This window comes from Ambystoma mexicanum, chromosome 7q (genome assembly GCF_040938575.1).
Source record: "Ambystoma mexicanum isolate Mex_15411 chromosome 7q, UKY_AmexF1_1, whole genome shotgun sequence".
NCBI classification, from domain to species: domain Eukaryota; kingdom Metazoa; phylum Chordata; class Amphibia; order Caudata; family Ambystomatidae; genus Ambystoma; species Ambystoma mexicanum.
The window spans coordinates 652,035,150-652,056,938 of NC_090941.1; the positions used below are offsets into that span (position 1 = coordinate 652,035,150).

Sequence of the window (21,789 nt, forward strand, 5' to 3'; positions counted from 1 at the left end):
CGGTCCTTCAATGCGTTTGAAGAACGACCGGTTGCGCGTGACTGTTCCTCGGTCGCAGGCTGCCGTCACCATGGTGCCCTTAACATGCGTTACCTTCCACGGGCGCGGCTCGAAGGGCAGGGACAACTTCCCCTCGGGGTGCCTGTTCCTGACCAACACTGTGTCCCCCACTCGCACCTCCTTTTCTTGCAGACCCCTTCTTTCACTTTCTTTGTCGTTGCGCCTGGCCCGTTCTTCCCTGACACCATCATTGTCTATTACTCCGGGTAGACGGCCGTCCTCTTCCGGTAGCATTCCCCTCGGGCATCGCCCAAATAGTGCCTCGCTGAAGCCACTCTCGTGGACTGGTGGGGCGTCGTGCGGTATTCTCTCAGAAACTCCACGAGCTTCCTCTCCAGGTCTTCCCCGCCACAGGCGGAGATCCTCAGGACCTTGTTAAGAGTCCGCATCATTCTCTCGGCCTCGCCGTTGGCCCGCGGCCAGAGCGGGGACACCCTGCGATGCCGGATCTCCCTTTCTCGGAGGTAGGTTGCAAATTGGCTGCCTGTGAACGGTGGCCCATTGTCCGAGCACAGGAGGTCTGGGAACCCATGGGTGGCAAACATTTTATCTAATGCCTTCGTTGCGAACTCTGTCGCCGTCGACTGTACCACCTCCACCTCGGGGTACCTGGACCATTGGTCCACTGCCACCAGAAAGTACATTCCCCGACCAGTCGAGCCAAAATCCACATGGACAGTTTCCCATGGTCTGCAGATACGCTCCATTGACCTTATCGGCGGAGCTCTGTCTCCCGGGGCCGCTGCTTGACATGCGATACACCTCCTCACGAAACTCTCCACTCGCCCCTCCAAGTCCGGGAACCATACTTTGTGTCTCAGCCGAGCCTTCATTTTGACAATCCCCTGATGGCTGATGTGGGCTAGTTCGAGGACCCTTGACCTCAGTGCCCGTGGGATGACGATTTGCCGCCCTCGAAGTATAAGCCCATCGTCCGCGACCGAGAGTTCATCCTTCACCTTCCAGAGCGCTCGGAGGTCGCTCTGAGCCTCCGCTTGACGGTGGGAGTTGTCGTGAAGCACTTCCCTCCATTCGCCGCTCCTCACGGCATTCTTGACAATGGTAAACACCTCGTCCTTGGAGCATTCTGTTGCCATCTCAAGTCTCGATATTGCCATCGGAAGAGACCCTTCCACCACCTGACACAAAAGCCCATGGCACTCATTCGCCCCAATGTCGGTGACAGAGTTCTCCTTGCTGGGGTGGCGCGACAGGTAGTCGGCCGGGTTGTTCGTGCCTGGTCGGTATACGAGTTTCACCCCGTACTCCATCAGGGCTAGCATCCACCTTTCGATCCTGGGGGGCGGCTTGGACGACCCCCCAGCCAGTATGGGCAGGAGCGGCTTGTGGTCAGTTACCACCACAACAGGTTTGCCCAGTATGTACAGCCGGAAATGGCGACAGCTCCACAGGATGGCTAACGCTTCCCATTCAATCTGTGAGTATCTCATTTCCGTGTCCGAAAAGGCCTTACTCGCATAGGCGATGGGGCGCATGTCCCCACGTTCGTCAGGTTGCAGTAGCACCGCCCCTACTCCCACTGGACTCGCGTCAACCACCACCTCTGATTCCACTTTGGGGTTGAAGTATGCCATGGTGTCCCCATCGGATAGGGCATTTTTCAGAGCCTGGAATGCCTCCTGCTCACTGGCTCCCCATTTCCACACAGCGTCGTTCCTCGTTAGCACTCTGAGTGGTTCCGCCAGCGACGCTAGCCCCTTGATGAAACGCCCACAATATGTCACCATCCCCAAGAAGCTCCTCACTTCCGTAGGGGACTGCGGGGGGGCGGCTTCCTTAATGTCCTTCACTTTGGCTGGGTCAGGCGACACACCGGCCGCGTGGAAGATGAACCCAAAGAACCCAATAGGGTCCTTGAAGAACTCGCATTTTTGTCGATGAAGGGTGAGCCCTAAGTTCTTCAGCCTCAGGAGCGTGTCCTCCAACCTCTTCATGTGCTCCCGTTCGGAGTCCGCAAAGACTAAAATGTCGTCGCTCATGTTCAGCACCCCTTTTAGGCCAGCCAAAGCCCCTCTAATGGTGTTCTGGAAAACTTCGGCGGCCGATGAGATGCCGAAGCTCAGCCGTTTGAATTGGAAGAGGCCGTCATGCGTCGTAAAAGTAGTTATGAACCTGGAGTCCGGGTGCAGTTCCAGCTGATGGTAGCCCGCTCGTAGGTCCAACTTCGAGAATACTCTCGCCCCCTGAAGCTCTCCAATGATGTCATCTAATGTGGGTGTAATGTGCCTCTCCCTCTTAATTGCAGCGTTTGGGAGGCGCATGTCTACGCAGATCCTCACTGCCCCAGGCTGTTTTGGCTTGGGGGCCACCACTATTGGGGACACCCAGGGCGTCGGCCCCTCCACTCTCTCAATGATGTCCATCTCTACTAGTGACCGGAGTTCCTCCTCCACCTTTTCCCTTAGGTGGAACGGGATCCTGCGGTGCTTGAGGGCTGTCGGTCTGATGGACTCGTCGATATGCAGGCGCACTGGAGGTGCTTTAAGTTTCCCTATGCCCTCGAAGATGCCCGAGAACCTGTCCAATAGTGTCTCAATTTCTATCTGGTATACACCATACGCAAAATGAACCAAATTGAGGGCCTCTGACGCCGCGCAACTGAGAAGCGAGTGAGGGCTCACGTCGGTGACAAAGAACTTTGCCTTGATGGTACTATCCCCTTTCGACACAGGTGACACGAACACACCCTTGAGTGGCAGTGGGGTGTCTCCTCCAAAAGTAAATATCTTCGCCATGGACTTGTCCAGTGCCGGCGGGCCTGGAAGTTTCAGGTAATCTTCCTCTGCCAGCACGCACACAGAGGCTCCTGTGTCTATGAGTATCTGAGTCGGCACACCCAATATGTCCACCACACACCTGGGTTGCCTCCTCCGTTTGTTTTCCGAGGCAATGTTAGAGATGAAGAACACCTCTTCTTCGTCCTCCTCCTCTACTTCCTCTTCCTCTGCGAGTTGTAGCCTCCGTATCTCCTGTTCGAGGGCTGCAATGCTGCGTTGCCTTCTGAACCCGCCGCCTCTCATTCTCGCGGGGCCTCTCTGGGTGGGTACAGGGGCCGGTGCGCGGCACATGCGAGCATAGTGCCCTAGTGCATTGCACCGTCCGCACGACCTCGTCTTGGCGGGGCACTCCTCTGCATGTGGCAGGTCATATCCGCAATCTGGACAAGTCGACCCAGGCGTGGACAGATGCCTGTTCTCTGATGCCTTTGGGGCCCACTTCTCCTTCAGCTTTGTTCTTTTGGAAACAGCAAAAGCCTCCTCCCTTGCATTCGGCCTGACCGCCGCGTCCATGCTAGCACCTCTGGATTCAGCTAGCTCATATGTCCTTCCACTGTCTAGTATCTGCTGCAGTGACCACCCCGGCTCCCTCAGCACTTGCCGCCGCAATTTGCCCGAGCTGCAGCCCTGGAGCACCTGGTTCCTTATCATCAGCTCGTCGTTGCCCCAGCGACACGTGCTGGCTATCAATCGCAGTCTGGCATAGAATTGATCGAGAGATTCTTCTTCCCTTTGCTTCTCTCTGCAGAATAGGAACCTTTCGTAGTCGACATTTGACTGTGGGATGAAATGGTTCTCAAGCGCGGTCTTGACAGTGTCATACGTTACCACTGGTAGGGCGAGTGATTCATAGATGCGCATAATGTCCAGGCCAGCTGAATATAGAAGGGTCGCCCTTTTAGCGTCGTCATTCGAGGTCCCAGTCGCAGTAAAGTACATTTCCAACTTCTTTACCCATAGGAGCCACCTGGGTCCCAGCTTGGACGGGGGCCCTGACATGTCAAACTCCTGCATGGGCAGCAGCGATCCCTGTTGTGTCCTCACCACTCTCGTCGCCACTTCCGTTTCATCCTCGCTGCTTGTCATCTTCACAGGTCGCACAGGCACCTCTCGGGGTGATAGAGGCCGCAAACCTGGCTGGTGTGCTCTTCGACGTACCTTCTGCTGTGGTCAGCCGCTCTAGCCTTGTGTCCGGCTTTTTTTTTTTTTTTTTTTGGATTGTCCCCAGGTTGCTGGGGACAATCAAGAGTTCCAAAAATTTCCTTCGTGGCAGCGCACGAGCACCTTTGCAGGCCGCTACTGCCTCGAGGCGAAAAACGTTCGCACTCGATCCGCGTCGTGCACTCGCGTGCCGACGATGTGTATCGTGCGCCCACGTCTGTCGGGCGAACGCCGTGGCAGTGATCCCGCCTCGTCGCCAGTTGTTGTATCTGGCCCCTAGGCCCACACAGGCACACGCACACAGACACGGACCAAAAGAACATGCGGGACGCGATGCTGCTTGCTCCGCGTCCCGGTGGCAACTGCCGCACGGACGCACTTTATTTAACCACGCATGCGCGGGACCATAACGAGGCCCGCGCATGCGCACCAACAACCTGGGACGTCACAGGGCGCTGACTTCTGCATTCATGTCCGCCGCTTCCGGATGTAGCTGCCTGTTCCATAGCTCTCAACCATTTGTCTTGCAAAGGCGGGTGAAATCACCCGATTTTGTTTCTGGTGGGTGAGACGCCCATTGGAATGAATGGGCGTGCAGGAGGCCTGGCGGGTGAGTCAGCCCTTTGCAAGGCGGGTGACACCCGCCAAAAGCGGGTTAGTTGAGAGCTATGCTGTTCTGCGGAGGTCCGAGGTTACCGCAGGCAGGTTGCTTGCACAGGCTCCGACGCTTCCTCCTCTCCTGGGCAGGATTCAGGATTCACAGCTTCACGATTTATGGCCGCAGCTTCCGGATGTAGCCGCCTGCCGCAGAGGTCCAAGGTTACCGCAGCCTGGTTGCTTGCACAGGCACCGGTGCCTCCTCCTCTCCTGGGCAACACTTCGCGACAAAACTGAAGACAAGCAACCTGGAACCGAAACTACGAAACAAAATGAAATCCTTCTCTCCTCCGCGACAGGCGTCCTACTTCAGGGGCTGGATGCTACCTGCTGTAGGACGCCCGTCCATTATAAAGGGTTTACCACGCCCCTTTCCTTTGTTCGCCCTTGGTGGGCTTTGGTAATTTTTGGCGCTTGTTTTTTGCCTGCACCCTCCCCCTTACCGAAGGGGGAGGGGAGGCAGAGGAGGACCCTGCAAGGGTTATCGGGCCGCCTCCTCCATCATCTGGTTTTTCTCCGTCATCAGCTTCAGACTTGCTGGAAGTCACACAGCGCACTCTATGCAGTGTGTGCCTTGCTCCCAACAGCAAGAAATAAATAACTTCACGTGCACTCCCCGTGCAGAGTGGTCAGGTGCACACTCTCTTCCTCGCAGGACCTTGCAAGTGTGCATTGTTTTTAGCGTGAATGCCAGAGGACTGATCTTGTGTCGCCAGGCCCTAGTACTTATGGGGCAAAGTTGCCCTGGGGCCATAGCCTTTCCTGGCGCTGGACGGCCTGATCAAAGAGGCCAGTTTGCTCTTGCCCGGCCAAGTTGGCTGTCTAATCAGCCCGGTTACCCTTCGCTGCATTTTCACACTCTCTCCCTTTGAAGGGAGAGGTGTGAGCATCCTCCCTTCCACAAACAAAGGACGCCATTTGCATCTTGTTCCACTCCTGCCATCCATTCTGGTGGTATGGGCGCCTCGCCGTCTCTAACCTTCCCACTCCCCTCATTGTCATCCCTTTTGCCCTGCTGCCTCCCATCTTAGAACATGTGCATCTTAGCTCCATGTCTCTGTCATTCCGCGGCACTGGGCAGAAGACTCATTTTGCTGAACACGTTTACTATTAGCGATTGCTTGTTTAATTAAATTGTAACACAATTTAACATGCACTGGAGTATGTTGATTTATAAAAGATGGGTCCTATATTAACTGCCAACGAAGATTGCTGCACCAGAACACTGGTTCACTGACCAAGCATCTCCAGATTTACTCCAGCTTCAGGCTTATCAGGTGCAAATCAGACACACTGACAGGCAATTCCTCATTTGCGAGAAGGGGTAGGAGCCGAATGTGACATGTGGCACATGCCACAGCGTGCCACAGCATGCCACCAATCTCTGGACTGGCTGATGGAAAATGTGCAGTTTTAAGGAGTTCAAACATATTGTACAAGTGAAAACTACCCTCTCAATCATTGTGGGATTGTTTTATATTGAAACACTTTCAGCAAATGCATAGTTTAAGTACTTATCATGCCACAGCATGTCACCAATCTGGGTACTAGCTGATGTCAAATTTGCTGTTTAAATGACTTTTAAGACATTAAACAAGTGAGTAAAAAGCCTCACAATCCTTTTGCGATGTTAATAAATCAAATAATTAAAAAAAAATGTGGATTCTGACAGCTGCCTAGAACTTTCAACCTCTTGCACTAGTAGTCTGCAGTTCTACAGTTACACCAATGCTTTATATTGAAAACGTCTGGTGCTAGTTCTTATGACCTATTCAAACAGCAGGGCCCAACAGTCCCTTTTCAGTGTCAATTCTAACGTGGCATGCCACCTAGATATGTCTTATATCTCCTTCAAATCAGTGTTTTCATTGCTTCAAAATTACTTCAGGCATCTCACCTCTTAGTCTCTTGTCTTATGTTTCATACCTTCCAGCAATTGAATGTTTGAAAGCACTTGGAACTCCAGCATGCCACAGCAAGTCACCAATCTCTGGACTAGGTGATGTAAAATGTACTGTTTAAATGACTTCAAATGATATGATATGATATGATAGTTTATTTATATAGCGCCTATACACAATGTGTTTCAAAGCGCTTCAAGGCAAGGAAGGGACCAAGGTAAAATACAACGACATTCTTACAGGCCATGAACATTAATGATGTGAAATTAACTATCGTACTTGGCCTGACGACATTTCAGATAGTGCAAATGCTAAGACATAGATAAGAAAGGGAGGGGGAGAGTGGGAAGGAAATGGAAACAGACAGGCGACTACCGTACTAGGCCTGACGCCATTTCTGGTAGAGCCGGAGGAAAACAAAAGGTGAGGGAGAGGGGTGCAGAAAGGGAGGGGAGGAACAAAACAAGTGACTATCGTACTAGGCCTGACAATGTTTCAGATAGTGCTGGAGGGAGGGGGGGCAACAGTAAGGGGATAGGGGAGCGACAGACGAGGTTGCTATTATAGTAGGTCCAGGGACAATTCTGATAGAGTAAGTGCATAGAAAAAAGTAAGGGGAGGAGATAGGAAAAGGGAGGGGGAGGGGAGGAGAGAACAGAGAGTAAGCAGTCAAAAAGAGTGGAGAAGCAAGAGAGGAGAGCAAATACAATTGCAGAAGTCAGTAGTAACACATAATGTTGCAAGCCAGGATACAAGATGAAGATGGAAACAGCATGATTCAGGGCCACCACGAGTACAAGATGCAAAGGAAGTCCAGCATGAGAGTTGAGAACGGGTGACGCACCGTGAATCAATCAAAGACATTAAACAAGTGAAGAAATAGCCTCACGACCATTGAGAGACGTTATACATTTAATTTAATAATAAAAAGCCTGTACGTCACCTTGCGGCTGCTAGCTGTCTATCTCCTGTGCATGACACAATATGGCCTGGGTATAAGTAGAATCCTCTGACAGCGAGTAAAGCAGAGAAAGGAGGCCTTCAAACATTCTGCAGTTGTCTTCAACTACATAGTTCATTCTTTTTCAATATTTAAAAATGTTTATTTTAATTAAGCATCATCCAAATTGTATTAAATGAAATCTGTTATGTATTGTACACAGGATGAAAGGCGTACATTTCTTATTAAAATGTCCATCTCATAATAACAATGGTCACTTTACCATAGTCTCAGTTGTATTATTAATTTGAAAGCATGTTTCCTTGTTATAACCTTCTGTTTAATTTCTAATTACTTTTTTTTTAAACTGGTCGTCTCTAATTTAAACCTTTCCTTGTTCCTACTAAATTATCTTTTCTTGCATACAATAATCATATATTAAGATTAATGTGGCCCTTGTAATTGTTATTAATTTATGGCATATTAGCTGATCTAGATGCTAATCGTGTGCTTATTTTTCTAATTCATTGTCTTAATTTCTATTCACTTTATCATAAGCCTGCCTCTGCTTTCAAACTTACAATAATGATGTGTTATAACCGCTTTACATATAACATATTTGCATACAAAATCACCCAACCAAAGTTGTTACTCATTTGTCTGTCTCAGAAGGTTGAAACTTTAAATTGGCCTTTCTGGGATTCGAACCGGCAACCTGTAGATCCCAGCAGCTAGTGTTGCTACCCCTCCTTACTAATCACTTATCTAAAATGAGAATCTCAACTGAAAATGCAGAACATTTTTATTTTTAATCTTTTACTGAAATGCTCGCAATAAACGCTTGTTACAGTGGATTAGTTTACTGTTTTCTTGGCCGTTTCAACGATCAATTTTCTGTATATTTCTAGTAAACATGAATGAATATCAAACTGCACCAACTCAATTAAAGTAAAATTATTTATTATTTAAATACATAAATAGATAATAAAACAAATATAATAGTGCAAACAAACCATAACAGCATTGTATTTAACAATTATATATGTATATATATACATATATATATATATATGTATATATATACATTATATACATGACACCCCAATTTTAAATATTTATTTTCACGAGAGCATGACTCTCACATCTTATGACAACTCAATGTAATGTACAATAATTATTATTTAAATAAATATAACAAATATAATAGTGCAATGATAGTGCAAATGAACCGTAAAAACATTACGTAGAATGTATATATATCACGTTTATTAATGTCGTCTCAGCAGAGCATGACCATCACAGCTTAGTCAATGGTTTACATACCACCACTTGACCTGCAAAGGTCTAATTAAACTGTGCTACCAATAATAAATAGTAACTTCTTTTACTACTTTTCTTTTTATTCGTCTTCTCCACAAATTAAAGTGCATCCACAGATCAGCATACGTTCAGCTTCATAGCGGTCCAGTCCTTCACATTTTTGGAGAATTTTGATTGTCATCTGCAAAAAAGTAAACAAAATGGCACATTTCGGTCACTATTACTTTAACTGATCATCAATTGTGTAACATGATAGCACAGACCAATGCTCTCCGGGCCGCTCTTAGTATCCCAAGAAGAGAGCATATCACCCATGCCAGGCACTCAGCCCAATGGCTCCTGGTCAAAGAGCGGATCACTCTCAAAATCCTCACACTCACTCACAAATGCCTCTCCCTCTCCGCCCCGTCCTATCTATCAGAAACCATCTTCAAACCATCCTCCTCCCGTCCCACCACAACGAAATACTCCAACCTACTCTGCATCCCAAGCATCAAAAAAGCCAAAGCCGGAGGTCTAGGTTTCCCCTACATTGTAGCCAAGACCTGGAACGCTCTTCCTGCAAACATCAGAGCCGAAAACTCACTCCCTATTTTTCGCAGGAAACTGAAAACCGCATTCCTTGCAAAATAACATGAAACCCTCAGGATTCCATGTAAATATACTGCATAGCTAATGTGTACATGTCTATTGTAAATATTGTATTTGTATGCAAATATTGTATCCTATGTAACTAAGACATTGTCTGTAACAATTTGAATAAATAAATAAATAAACATTGTAAACATACAAATAACCTGAATATGGCCTGCAGACTGCTAGGGGAAGTGCAACACTCACAACAATGCCATGAAAAGACTCACAGACAGACAAGAGTGTGACATGCGTCCACAACGGAGTGCTGGCTTAAAACAGATAATTGTCTTTGGAGGTTGGCGGCATGGCATGGGTGTGGATGGGAGTGTGTCGTCGGTGTCAGCACAGTGGGGTGGTTGGTGCACATGTCCCTCAAAAGTGCAAAGGGGCGGCTTGAGATCAACAAAGCGGCCTAGAACATAGCAGCGTTATGCAGCCAGTCTTTCAACCCTACCTCTCTGATATTTGTGCATTGAGGATATGCATCTGTCATTTTCAATCCCCAGCAGTGAGTACTCAAAGCTAGTGGTACATTTTCACATGTAAATCTAACCAAGAGCGCCCTTGCTAACTCAGGACCATGTCAGTCCAGATACTGTTCATAACCATTGGACAATTTGAGTCCCAGTACAAACCTATTGAGCGGAATCCCTCTCCCAAGGCAATAACATCCTCCTGTGTCTTCTGGTGGATTTCATGTGTCATTGTTCGTCTATCCCTGCCGAATGATGTTATGTGAGTTTGTCCAAAGCTGCTGGCAGCCTAGTTCAATTAAGCAGTTTTTCACATGCTTGCACCCAGGGAGCTTATAGATATCAATTACAGGCCTAAGGGCTGCCACCCATAACCCTTTTTATGGTTTAGCTGTATCTGCCTAAAAATAGCTTTCTCAGTCTGGCTGAACTACTTTCCAGTGTGTGAGCCTCAGGCAGAAACAGTCAAAGGATTTGACCTGTTTGATTGTATTTCCCTCGATCTGAATGGTTTGCTTCACGTACTTGCTTCTTGGTGGCCTAAACACCATGCACTTTGTTTTTGAACGATTCAGCATCAGTCCATGGCCATCAAATGTAAATGGAATTGTTTTCGTAGTACTGATGGAGTCAAGGAGATGAGCATTACATTTCTGGCATACATCAATACAGGGAACTTATCTATGCCAAATGATTGTTTATCAGTCTTGGCAGGTACCAGTAACTCAATAGCTGAAATAGGCTCTCCTAGGCTCCTGAATGGAATTGGGGGAGGCAACTCCTCTCTCGGTTGGGATAAAACAATATAGCAGATAACTGCCCACACACGGCACCACCCCAATCATCCTAGGCATTTTTTAAGAAAGCTTTGACAGTTTTGTAATAAAAAGCTGTGGTTAATTATTTTACATTCATGTATCACCTTACCTCTGGTATTAACACATCGACCATGAGTGATGTATTTCTACAGGACAATGAAAATGTCAGAGCTTTTTTAATTGCTTCCATCAAACTTCTTGTCTACAATAAAATATAGTACATTTAACTAATTCTCAGTTAGGGGTTATTTTAACAATTACAAGACAAAGGGTTTTTCAAAACAATAACGTTTTTTACTCACATCACTTTCGCTGAATATAGTCATCCTCATTTTCAGTTCCTGTTTTAATTTTGGCATATATGTTGGATTTGAGAAGAGAAACATTCGGTTTGATTTCTTTCTACCTTTGATAATATTAGATGCATGTTCCTTTTTAAGATAAAAGAACATAGAATTTTGGTTAGGTTTCACATTTGTTAACAGTTATCATTCACAGTCTACACCCCCATCATTTGTCATCACATTAAGAGGTGGTCTACCTCAGTTTGCAATTTAAATATACCTGTATTCTTCATAAACATTCATTAACAAAACAGACTGTGGTTTTCACAACCAGCAATTTCATTATTTCACAGTCTCCGATACAAATTGTACTGCAATGTATTAGAAAATCATATTTTGTTCATGTGTAATATTATGTGGCGCTTGATTGGCATGGTCATCTTTATTAAGTTTAATTATCAATCTTGCAGCTCTGTTTTGCACTCTCTGAAGTAGAGTGATAGCGTATTTTGGGAACCCCAAGGTAGCAGGAGTTTCCATATTCCACATGAGAGCAGATGGAGTTTATAACCATTAACTGGAGAGAGAGAAAAAAGAGATAGAAACTGAAGGATATATCAGATGTTTCCTATTAACGTGAAGCATAATTTAGTTATTGATGAGGTTTGACTCTTTAAAGTAGCTTAAAATCAATATAAATGCCTAGGTTCTTAACAACACATTTCTGTTTTCGCAAGTTACCCAAGGAGGTTGTCCAGCAGAGGGTTCTTCAACTTTTAGGCTTTTCATTTTCCGCAAACATTTTGGATTTGCTTTTATTGATCTTTAATGAGTTAGAGTGCTTCACTCTATAACAGAGACTAGTCAGTATTTTGACAGGTGGTTTCATCACCCCCTTTTAAGTCAACCATAATAAGGTTATTGCATTATTAAATAAGGATACCTCAGTTTCATGTAAAAGATCAATTTGTGGATGGTAGAAAGGGTTTAACCCTGTTAGACATCACATCTCATGGCATGCGCTTGAGATAAGTAGGGACCGACACTGATTTGTTTAGAACAATTGGTAAGAAAAGACTGGATCCATGTAATTGATGTGAAAACATTGAGGACTGACTGTTTTGCTTGTCCTCCCAGAATATTAATGTTCAAGGAAGTGTGAAATACAGCTATCATATTGAGATTAATTCTTTTTTAAAATAATTAAAATCTACTATATCAGTAAAGTACATTTCTTTGCATGTAGAAAATAACTATCTTATTTTTACTTTTAATCAACATTTACAGTACACTTTTCAAACAATTCCAATACTTAAGCAATGAATATGACAATTCTTTTATACATGCCTTTATTTCATCTTTGTTCAGTAAATTCTTTATGCCTTCATTTTCAAGTTTTTCTTTTAGCCTTGTAAAATTGAATTTGCAAATCAATATATTTCTGAGACATTTCTTATTTCATAGTATATCAGATTCCAGCTACAAGCTTTAAAGCAAGTACATATTCCATATATGTTTACATTAGTATGTCCAGGGTTCGAAAGACATTTCACTATGAACTTTATTCTTAATAATTCTCTTCTCTCTTTGTAATCCATACAAACGGTGATCTAATACCATGAATTATCATCCACATTTAATGGTTAAATAAAATATTTACATACTGTTTGTTACATCGCACTAGAATCAGTTTGTACCACCAATGCCATGTCAATGCTAAACAATTTAACTGCGCTGGGACAATAGCACATGGCCAACAAGCTTGTTGTTATGATACGGGGAGCGCCGGCCCCTCCTGGGATCACCTCCTGGGACATCAACACTTACCCGTTATCATGTCCGGAGCCGTTCAGCCAGACATGGCACATTTCTATCTCACAGAATACAGCGCTTCGCGGCCCCATTTCATAGAAGCTGGAGGTTACAGCAATATGCGTTGTAATGTGGAAGAACTAAGTTTCCCATCATTCTTGCGCTTCCGGGTTGTTTCATCCAATGGGAAACGTGGAGCCTCGCATTGACTCGTATTTTACGTTCTACGTAATGCAGAAGTTTGCTTCCCATCAAAGTTATTACAGTGGTTTTGTTCAGAACCTTGTTTCCTTGTAGTAAACTTTGCCTGCTATTGAGGATTCCGTAACTGGTTCCTCCTTCTTTACAAGTTCCCGGTTGTTCCATAACCGCGGTAGTCCTTTTCTCACCTTTTGTACTTCCTTGTTATAATCAGTCTTCCTGTGTACCGAACCTTCAGCCTGCCTACGGACTACTCTCCTCGAATCTGCATTTGTCACCGGTCTCTCCTTCCTGTGTACCGGACCTTCAGCCTGTCCATGGACTACTCTCCTTGAATCTGTATTTGTCACTGGTCTCTCCTTCCTGAGTACCGGACCTGAGTTGTTAAACGGATTGGCTTTGGACATTCCTTCTCTGCTGCGGTTTCTGCCACATCGCAAGTATTTCTTTACCTGGGTAACCTCATACTTTCTTTCCGTGTTTACACTTTACTTTACTGTTATCCTTGTCACCTACAAGTCTGGTTGTGTTCTCTTACCCGCCTGATACTTACCTTTTCCTCGTGCACGAGAACGCTCTGCAGGAACGTGCACCACCCCGACTCTAGTGTGATCCGCGTGCCATCAGGGTTAGTCCCCTTACTAACCTTACCTATTTGTTGTTTTGCACCAGTCGTTGTGGACTTTCTCATATCCTTCTTAAATTCTTCATACGCCTTTCACACGGTAAGACTATAGGCTCATTCCTAGTTACCAGACATTCATTGACCCTGTTCTGTTTAGTTGAGTTTACCACTTTCTCATTATCATCTCTGTCCCCAGGGTCAGGTTACATAGAAGATTTAGCTGCTATTTAGTGCAGGTATTATTATTTGTGATATATCTCTGTTTTACCCATTATCATTACCTGATACCAAAACCTTGTTGTTTCCTTTACAGCTGGTGTCTATAGCGGTGTGTGTTCCCGCTCTTTTGAGCGATCGGTCTCCTTCACTGTCTGTTCTGAACAGTCTTAGGACATATTGCTAAAAAGAGTTATTTTCCCTCCACAGAGAGGAGGCCCTTGGTTTAGGTCTAACTAAGGGCTCTACTATCAAGTCACGGGCCAGGTTCTTCAGTATCACCAGGATTACCACCCGGTGAGTGACACTTGTCTTCGCAGCACTGCAAAGCATAAAGTGCCAAATAAGAACTGAATTCAACTTATGGTGTAACTACTTTATAAAAAATAACTTAGTAGCTCTTCTGTTCAAATGTCTTCATCTTTTGTAATTCCATTTCTGACAAAGCACAGGATAGAAAACGTGTCATTATTATTGCATGACATGGCACTGTTAACCGTGTCATACTTTAAAAGTATTCCATTATCCGCAATTGCAGTTTTGTCTGTAATTGCTTACTGTTTGGTTTACCAAGACTAAACAGGTCAATTACCTGTACTTCAGTTTTAATTAAGGTTTGTGATCAATTTGTGTCCTGCATGCATCTTCTCTCTTTACTAAACTATTCAAGCTGTAGCACCCACATTATTTTCAGCTCATTATTTTAGACATTCTTGTACAATATATACATATGTATGCACCACAAAGATTATGTTGTGATCGAACGGATAATGAAAAAATGGGTCTTCTTTCCTTTATCCATATCTGTTTGCAACACCTCAGAAATGGGCCATATAAATATCAACAAACATCACCATTTTGATACATCAATATATATATATATGTTTACACAATATAATATTATACCGCAATATTAACCTCTCCAATGGTAATGGACATTTTTTGTGACAACCACAGTGAAATTTCATGTCCAAAATATTCCCAGTTACTGCTAAATCTGTACAGTCCAAATGCAACCACTTTTTGCACTTCTCGCATTCAATCCACAGAAGTGTTTGTTCTTTGGGGTACAATGACCTACACATGGAAATACATAGAAAAATATAAGTTAACCATCAACCATTACTGGTATAATGTGCAACATTTGAAGTCAATTCCAAATGTATTTTACATAGTATTTAGCAATGGTATTACAAAGGATAACATTTGTACATCAAGCACCTGTGAAAATGCACCATAGTAGTATAAACCTTGAACAACAGCATGTTGGATAACATTACATGCAATGCAACCTCTCTACCAAGGTTACCTTCGGTAGCTAACAATGTATTTCACATCAGGATTTGACCATTATGGATAGTTCCTTACTTTTTTTCATCTCCATATCGATCTAAACCCATCCTATGGTACATGCATCCCAGCTAGTGCTTCCAGCCATTGTCCATGTTATCCTCCCTTCCCTTTGTCACCTTTGTCTTATGGTTTATCATCGACTTTACCCCACTGTTTCCAATTCCTTCTTGCCTGTATCCTCATTTCCTTCTCACCCCACAGACCACGGTCTGCTTTGCGCCCTGGGCGGTGACATAGTTCATTCACACTGACAAGGTTGCAATGCTTTAAGACCCTAAGGTGGTGAGGTGCACAGTATGAAAGCTAATTAACATAACATCACTTGATGCACATTACATTTTCGAAAACCTTTTGTTGTTCTAAAATATATCATATAGTACACTTTAATTTGCTCTCAAAAGTCACCTAATGAAAATATTTACACTACTTACATTAATAGGAATTCTGATTTATTAAATGTCTTACTTATTTTTTGAAGTTTCATTTTCTTGATAAATGCAGGCCATGTGTGCAGCTGCCATACATTCAGTGCCAGATACTATTTTTGGCTTCCTCTCTTCTTTCAGTGGTTGCAAAATTAATTCTGCTTGAGCAATTAAAGTTGGTCTATTTCCTACTGCATCCTCAGTTGACTTTAACACCACATTGCTCAGTTTACTCTCTTCGTGAACAGAAGTTACATTTCTGTTTTGTATTTCCTACAATATATATTTAGTTAATATAAAAAATGTAAAAGCCACTTGACAACAAACTGTACTTCCCGACATCATATTGAATTAAAAGCAACACTCCCCACAAAATATAATGTAGTTACATATATAGTATACAGTATATAGATTATAATGTAACAAACTGTAAACAAGTTTCAGAAAGACTGCAACCGCTTAATTTGGCTATAATTATATTTTTGAATCTTTCATGACAACAGATAAGTACTTTATGGTGCTAATATATAAACATTACGCTCAGGAGCTTGGCTTAAATCATCAAGCTCATTAACCAATTCTCATGCTTAAGGGTTACAAATGGGACAAGGACGACCCTGGGAGCTGGGGGGCTGCCGCTGCCACCCAAACTGGTATGCTGGCACTGGAGAAGGTAGACTGTGGATTCCCTAAGTTACCCAGCCAGGACACCTACTCTAGGAAAAAGGTTGGACAATTTGTCTCCCATAATCACTCATTCCCAACAGATGATAAACCAGAATGGACGAGAAAATATGCTTACAGATTTGGAATCAGGAAGCTAATTGGGAAGGCCAAGATCACCCACTGAATTTATTTCCACTCCTCCACCCCGGTGAATCTGCAACACACACCACTCCCCCATTCAATATCCAGAGTGGCAGAAGGAAGCCTAGTCCTCAACCATAGATATAATGGACACACATACAAGCACACTTCATTCTTACATTCCTAATAAGGTTAATATCTCATACTTGCTGTTGCAGAGTAGTCATAAGACATGAAGCATGATATCGTCTTAAGTGGCATAGGTTATCCTGCGATAGTTCTTCTAACGCCATTTCTATTCCTCGAATTGTAGTATCAGTTGTCTATTAATGAAAATACTAATTAATGGTTATCGGTTAAGCCCATGTAACATGTTTATTATCACCCCACCCTCCAAGGCCTTCCCTCCACCCCCAGGGGAGTGTCCAAGACCGCCCCAGCAGAGGATGTGGTAGCAGTAGGGGTATGGAAAAACATACACACGTCACTGTGCATCAGTAATGGGAGTAGGAAACAACCCCTGCAGTAGGCGGCTAATCTCTTTCACCTGACCAGGATGGGTTTACCAAAGTCACATATATTATATCGATAGTCCACTGCTCTCACCTTCCAGTAACCCTTCATATGTGTCTAAAAAACATGTACTATATATAACACATCAATACACAATACATTTAAATAGATGCCCCACACGTTGTTCATGTTCAAATGCTTATCATAAAACAATGAGTAATGAACACTTAATGAATGCTTCATACACTCTCATGTATGAAATAAGTCTTTTAATTATGAGAAAAAAATAATAAAGAAACATTGTTACTATAATGGGCAAATGGTCTCTACGCACAACACCCTTAAAATGAAAATAGTCACTAAAGCATCAATCATTGTCATTGCCTCTCATTTCTGCTACATCTACTTAGGATTTAAGACTTGTCCACCATCTCCAAGATATCATAGTCCTCAAAAAACATCGACCTGCCTCATAAAGGTCTCATCTCACCATTAATGCTAGGTAATCTTCATAGAAGCACCTAAAAGCACTTCCCCTTTCAATACCTCAATACCTTTCTCAATGTGATATCAATAGGGGACAAAACTCCACATACTCACTATCTTAGCTCATCTCTAGCCGTCATCAGCTTAAAGCTGTTGAGGGAGGTATGTAGTCCTTCTGCGGTTTTGTAGTTCCTTCATATTGCTATCTCTTTTTTACTATTTATCAGAACACTTGGTGCTTGTCCCAGAAAAGCCTGGAGAGCAGGGAACTGCTTTATTATAATAGAAGACTGCAGCATTCTAACTTCAAGGTTACTGGCACTCATCACAGATTCTTGCAAAAGAAAACTGATGTAATTTAATGTAACTTTGTTAAGGGAAATCTGTCAGCTTTCTTTTTACTAAATATGAACACATTTGCATCGAGTCTGGGTCTATGACTCAAATATGCCGCTTAAAGCATGGCCTAGCCCTAGCTATAACTGAGGTTACACATCACATGAAGTTTTAAAAACATCTACAAATATAATATTAGACCTACAGTGCAGACAAAAACACCACAGCTCTCACTGTCCTTATGTATCCATTGTGTTGGGATCTCAATTTTCCACTTCTTTAGATCCCATATGTGACTGAAAATATTGCTATATCAAATTAAAAAGGAAAAATACAACAACCATGTATTAATAACTTAAATATTAGTACCATGTTTATTTTACAATGTTTTCATCTAGCACAGTTAAATCATGCATTCATGAACATGAACACTACATATATAAAAAATGTAACAGTTGAAACTCATACCCCTCTAATAAAGACAAACTTTAATTGCAATACATAACAATTATACATCACTTATACATTTAACAACATTGAACCTAAATATCTCGAGAGGATAGCTTAGAAACCTCTGGGTATTAAGTGCATTATAAATAACCCATTACAATAAAATATCACATTTTTAAAAATATTTTTCTTACCTAATGATTTCCATCTCCTCCTCATTAATATTTAGATATGTTCCCAAAGAATCAAATATTTGTATCATTTTCCTCTTACCATTGAAAATCTGAAATTATCATGTGTAGGAAATTACATATACAATATTACTTGCTGTGAAAAAGCCACACAGTACATTATCTATGTTCCCTATTTTATAGCTTGTAAATAGATTTAAACACATGTAAATTAATTCTACACAATCCAAGAAATATATATGTTGTTAGCTCCTAATGACTTTAACAGCTTACAGAAAATGAAATACCTATTTTATTTCTTTTTTAAGTCCTGCCTTCTTGAATAAAATAAATAGTTCAGTCATGAATATTAGCCAGATGAATTAATTTAGCTGAAAAGCACTATAAACATCTTAGAAATCAAACCAGTATAAGGTGTACATAAGGAAAAGATAATTGTCATGGGCTTGAAGGGGTACATGAAATTATCTGCTACACGGTAAGCAGATAAAGTCCTTTAATTAGGTAATCAAGTAAACCTCACCAAATACATCCGTACATATCTATTGCTACAGCCAACTGACAGCCAATGCTGCATCTTTCTCCCAAGGATCCAAATTGTACATTCTGTTCTAGTACACAACATATTCCAGCTAGAACACTCTATAGGGAGTAGGATGCTATAGTACAGTACCCACAAAGCTGAAACTATAAGGGTATATTGGATACAGGAATGAGAAGAGTCTTGCAGATAGCAAATGATAGGCTTTAGGTATAGACCAGCACCGATGACAGTGATTACAAAAGGGCAGGTACTCCAATTAAGAAAAACATGTTTTGTTCATATTTCTTCTGTACACCGAATGGCTGTAGGGATTCCCACAATGTCACTGCAAGCTCTAGCCTACTGGGCAGGTTGCTATTACAGGGGTTCACACTCATTGTCCATGCAAAATGAACAGCAGAAATGCATTAGTGTGACTGGACCCTAAGGCTAATTACAATACAAAATGTGTTACAGGACTGAAACATGTATGTCTCTATCAGGAACATAAGAGTGACAGACAGTCTCCTAAAACAGGAACCAGCACACTGTTAATGAATATGGTATACGCGACACTACTGCCATGCACCTATTGCCAGAGACAGATTGCCTGCTGTAAATCACAGCAGCCAAATTCTGGAATAATGAATTACATAAGCACAAGTGAGCACAGGACCTGTAATACAAAACTTCAATGAAATATCCAGGGAAAGAACAGGAATTCTAAGTAAGCAAGGATCAAGAGGACAGGAGCCCAGTTAGAGTGCACTGGAAATACATAGTGGAAACTATGCACTATCATAAAAGAATGCCATAGTTAATAATAGACAAGTAAACAAGACTTGACAAAACTGTCACACTAGAATAAAAGGGACTGAACTGCAGACTGTCAACAAGGAAACTAGAACCAGAAATTCTAGACAGGACCAACCATACTGTTAACAAGCAAGCTCTTGACTATAATTAATCAAACTACAGGTGATAATAAGAACTACAAGCCACAATGAACAAGAGAACTGGAAACATAAAGTAAGTGGTGCAGACAGAACACTGACAACTGCAGTTAAAGAAGCAGAAGAACTGCAGTCAGATAACATAGGATTGCAGTCAGGGTATTAGGCAGAGAATTCATGGTTTCAGGGTAGAAAGCACAGTACTTCAGTCTGATATCACATGGCTACAGGGCAGAGGAGCAGGTGAACTGTAGCCAAACACCACAAGCAGAGAAAGCACAGTTTTGCAAGTTATTCATGAATTTTGGTGAAGTGCGAGACTCCTCTGATCCACTATAGGGTTCTGCTGCTGTTTGACTCGTGTATTCATGACAAGGATACACAATACTGTCAAGATGTCTCTTACCTATTTGAAAAGTCTAAAATACATTTTATAAATACAAATTGCAAGTATTAAAGCAAACATCTAATGTATTGTCTTATGAAATATTCTTTAATTTTAAATGTTTCTTTTTAAAGATAAATTAACTTACCCACAAAATAAAATGATTTCCAATTTCTGGAGAATTCCCACCAACAACTCGAGGAAAATAGACAATACTCTCTTCATGAATGCCCTACAAAAATAGCAATGTATGTTACTTTTAATCTCCCTTATTCTGTTTAAACAAGTTCAGAATATTTCTTGGTGCTTCACTCTTATGAAAGCACATCCATTGAGAATTTAAATACTTGAATTTAACATTGATTACATGTCAGCATGGGTCACTTGTTTGTGCCGAAATCTCAGTCTGTTAATAACAAGTCTGCTAACTGCAACCTGCTAATTTTATAGCATAATTATCTTGTCATGTGTACTTAGCTCTGTGTCTTTCCTTAAGGGTCAAAGGTGCATGGTAGTACAAGCTGTGCAACAATCCCAAGGCTCACCAGTATGGTATATTAGACAGGGGGCCTCATTAGGAGTTTAGAGGTAACCATGGCGCTATTAGTGCCATGGCTGCCTCCAAACCCTTACAGACTCCGCCCATGTGAATGGAGCTATTACCGCCCCATTCCAAGGTTGGCGGGGGCGGTAATTCCCCATTTACCAGGGCCCTTCCCCATTCCCATTGAGCCCCCAGAGGGCTCAATGGGAATGGGGAAGGCGCTAATAAGGCGCAAATTGTGGTACCGTTATTAGCTCTAAAGTCCCTGTACGGGTCCCGTCCTTAACGCCTGGAAAAACCAGGCGTTAAGGGAGGACCCCCAAAGGGAACTCGTAGTAGGGCGGTAAGGGATTACCGGTGCCGGTAATCCCTTACCGCCCACCTCCTAATGAGGCCTAGGGTCTTAAATGACACCTCCCGGGTGGGGGTGGTGTCAAGAACAAGAACCCATGGCAACAGTAATTTACTTAACTAATCAAGGAATATGATATATGCAGTTTAATTAGTACTATCAAAATTGCAATCTTTTTTATTAACGGGTTACCTTCATGCTTTCGCATTCATTACACGTTGTATATTGTGTCTTTCACCCACCGTTAGACATGGTATGTTTTGTTGTAGTGGTCTTCCAGCACGTACTTCTCTCCAACACCAAACATAATGAAATGTTTCTATCATGTGGTGCTGAAAACAGAAAAAAATATTAACAACAATGTAGATAACAATTGTTTGCATACTAAGAAATAAATATAGTTTTCTAGCTATCTTTATACATTGGTGCTTATATAAAGCCAGATTTAGAAATTAGTTCTTAGTGGCATTTTACCACTGAAGAACACTTTTCTAAATAAATCCCAATAAATCCGATTTCGACAATCAACTATAGTTATGACGTTATGGCTGTGAAACTAATATTAGCAG

General features: G+C 42.8%; 1 long non-coding RNA gene across 1 annotated transcript; it reads right to left on the reverse strand.

Moving 5' to 3' along the window:
- Positions 1-18,391: 18,391 nt before the first annotated feature.
- Positions 18,392-21,552, reverse strand: LOC138528591 (uncharacterized). The gene is made up of 3 exons (XR_011284180.1): positions 21,463-21,552; positions 20,473-20,556; positions 18,392-18,555 (listed from the first exon to the last, which is right to left on the reverse strand). It is a non-coding gene; the product is annotated as an uncharacterized lncRNA (long non-coding RNA).
- Between the last annotated feature and the right edge of the window lie 237 nt (positions 21,553-21,789).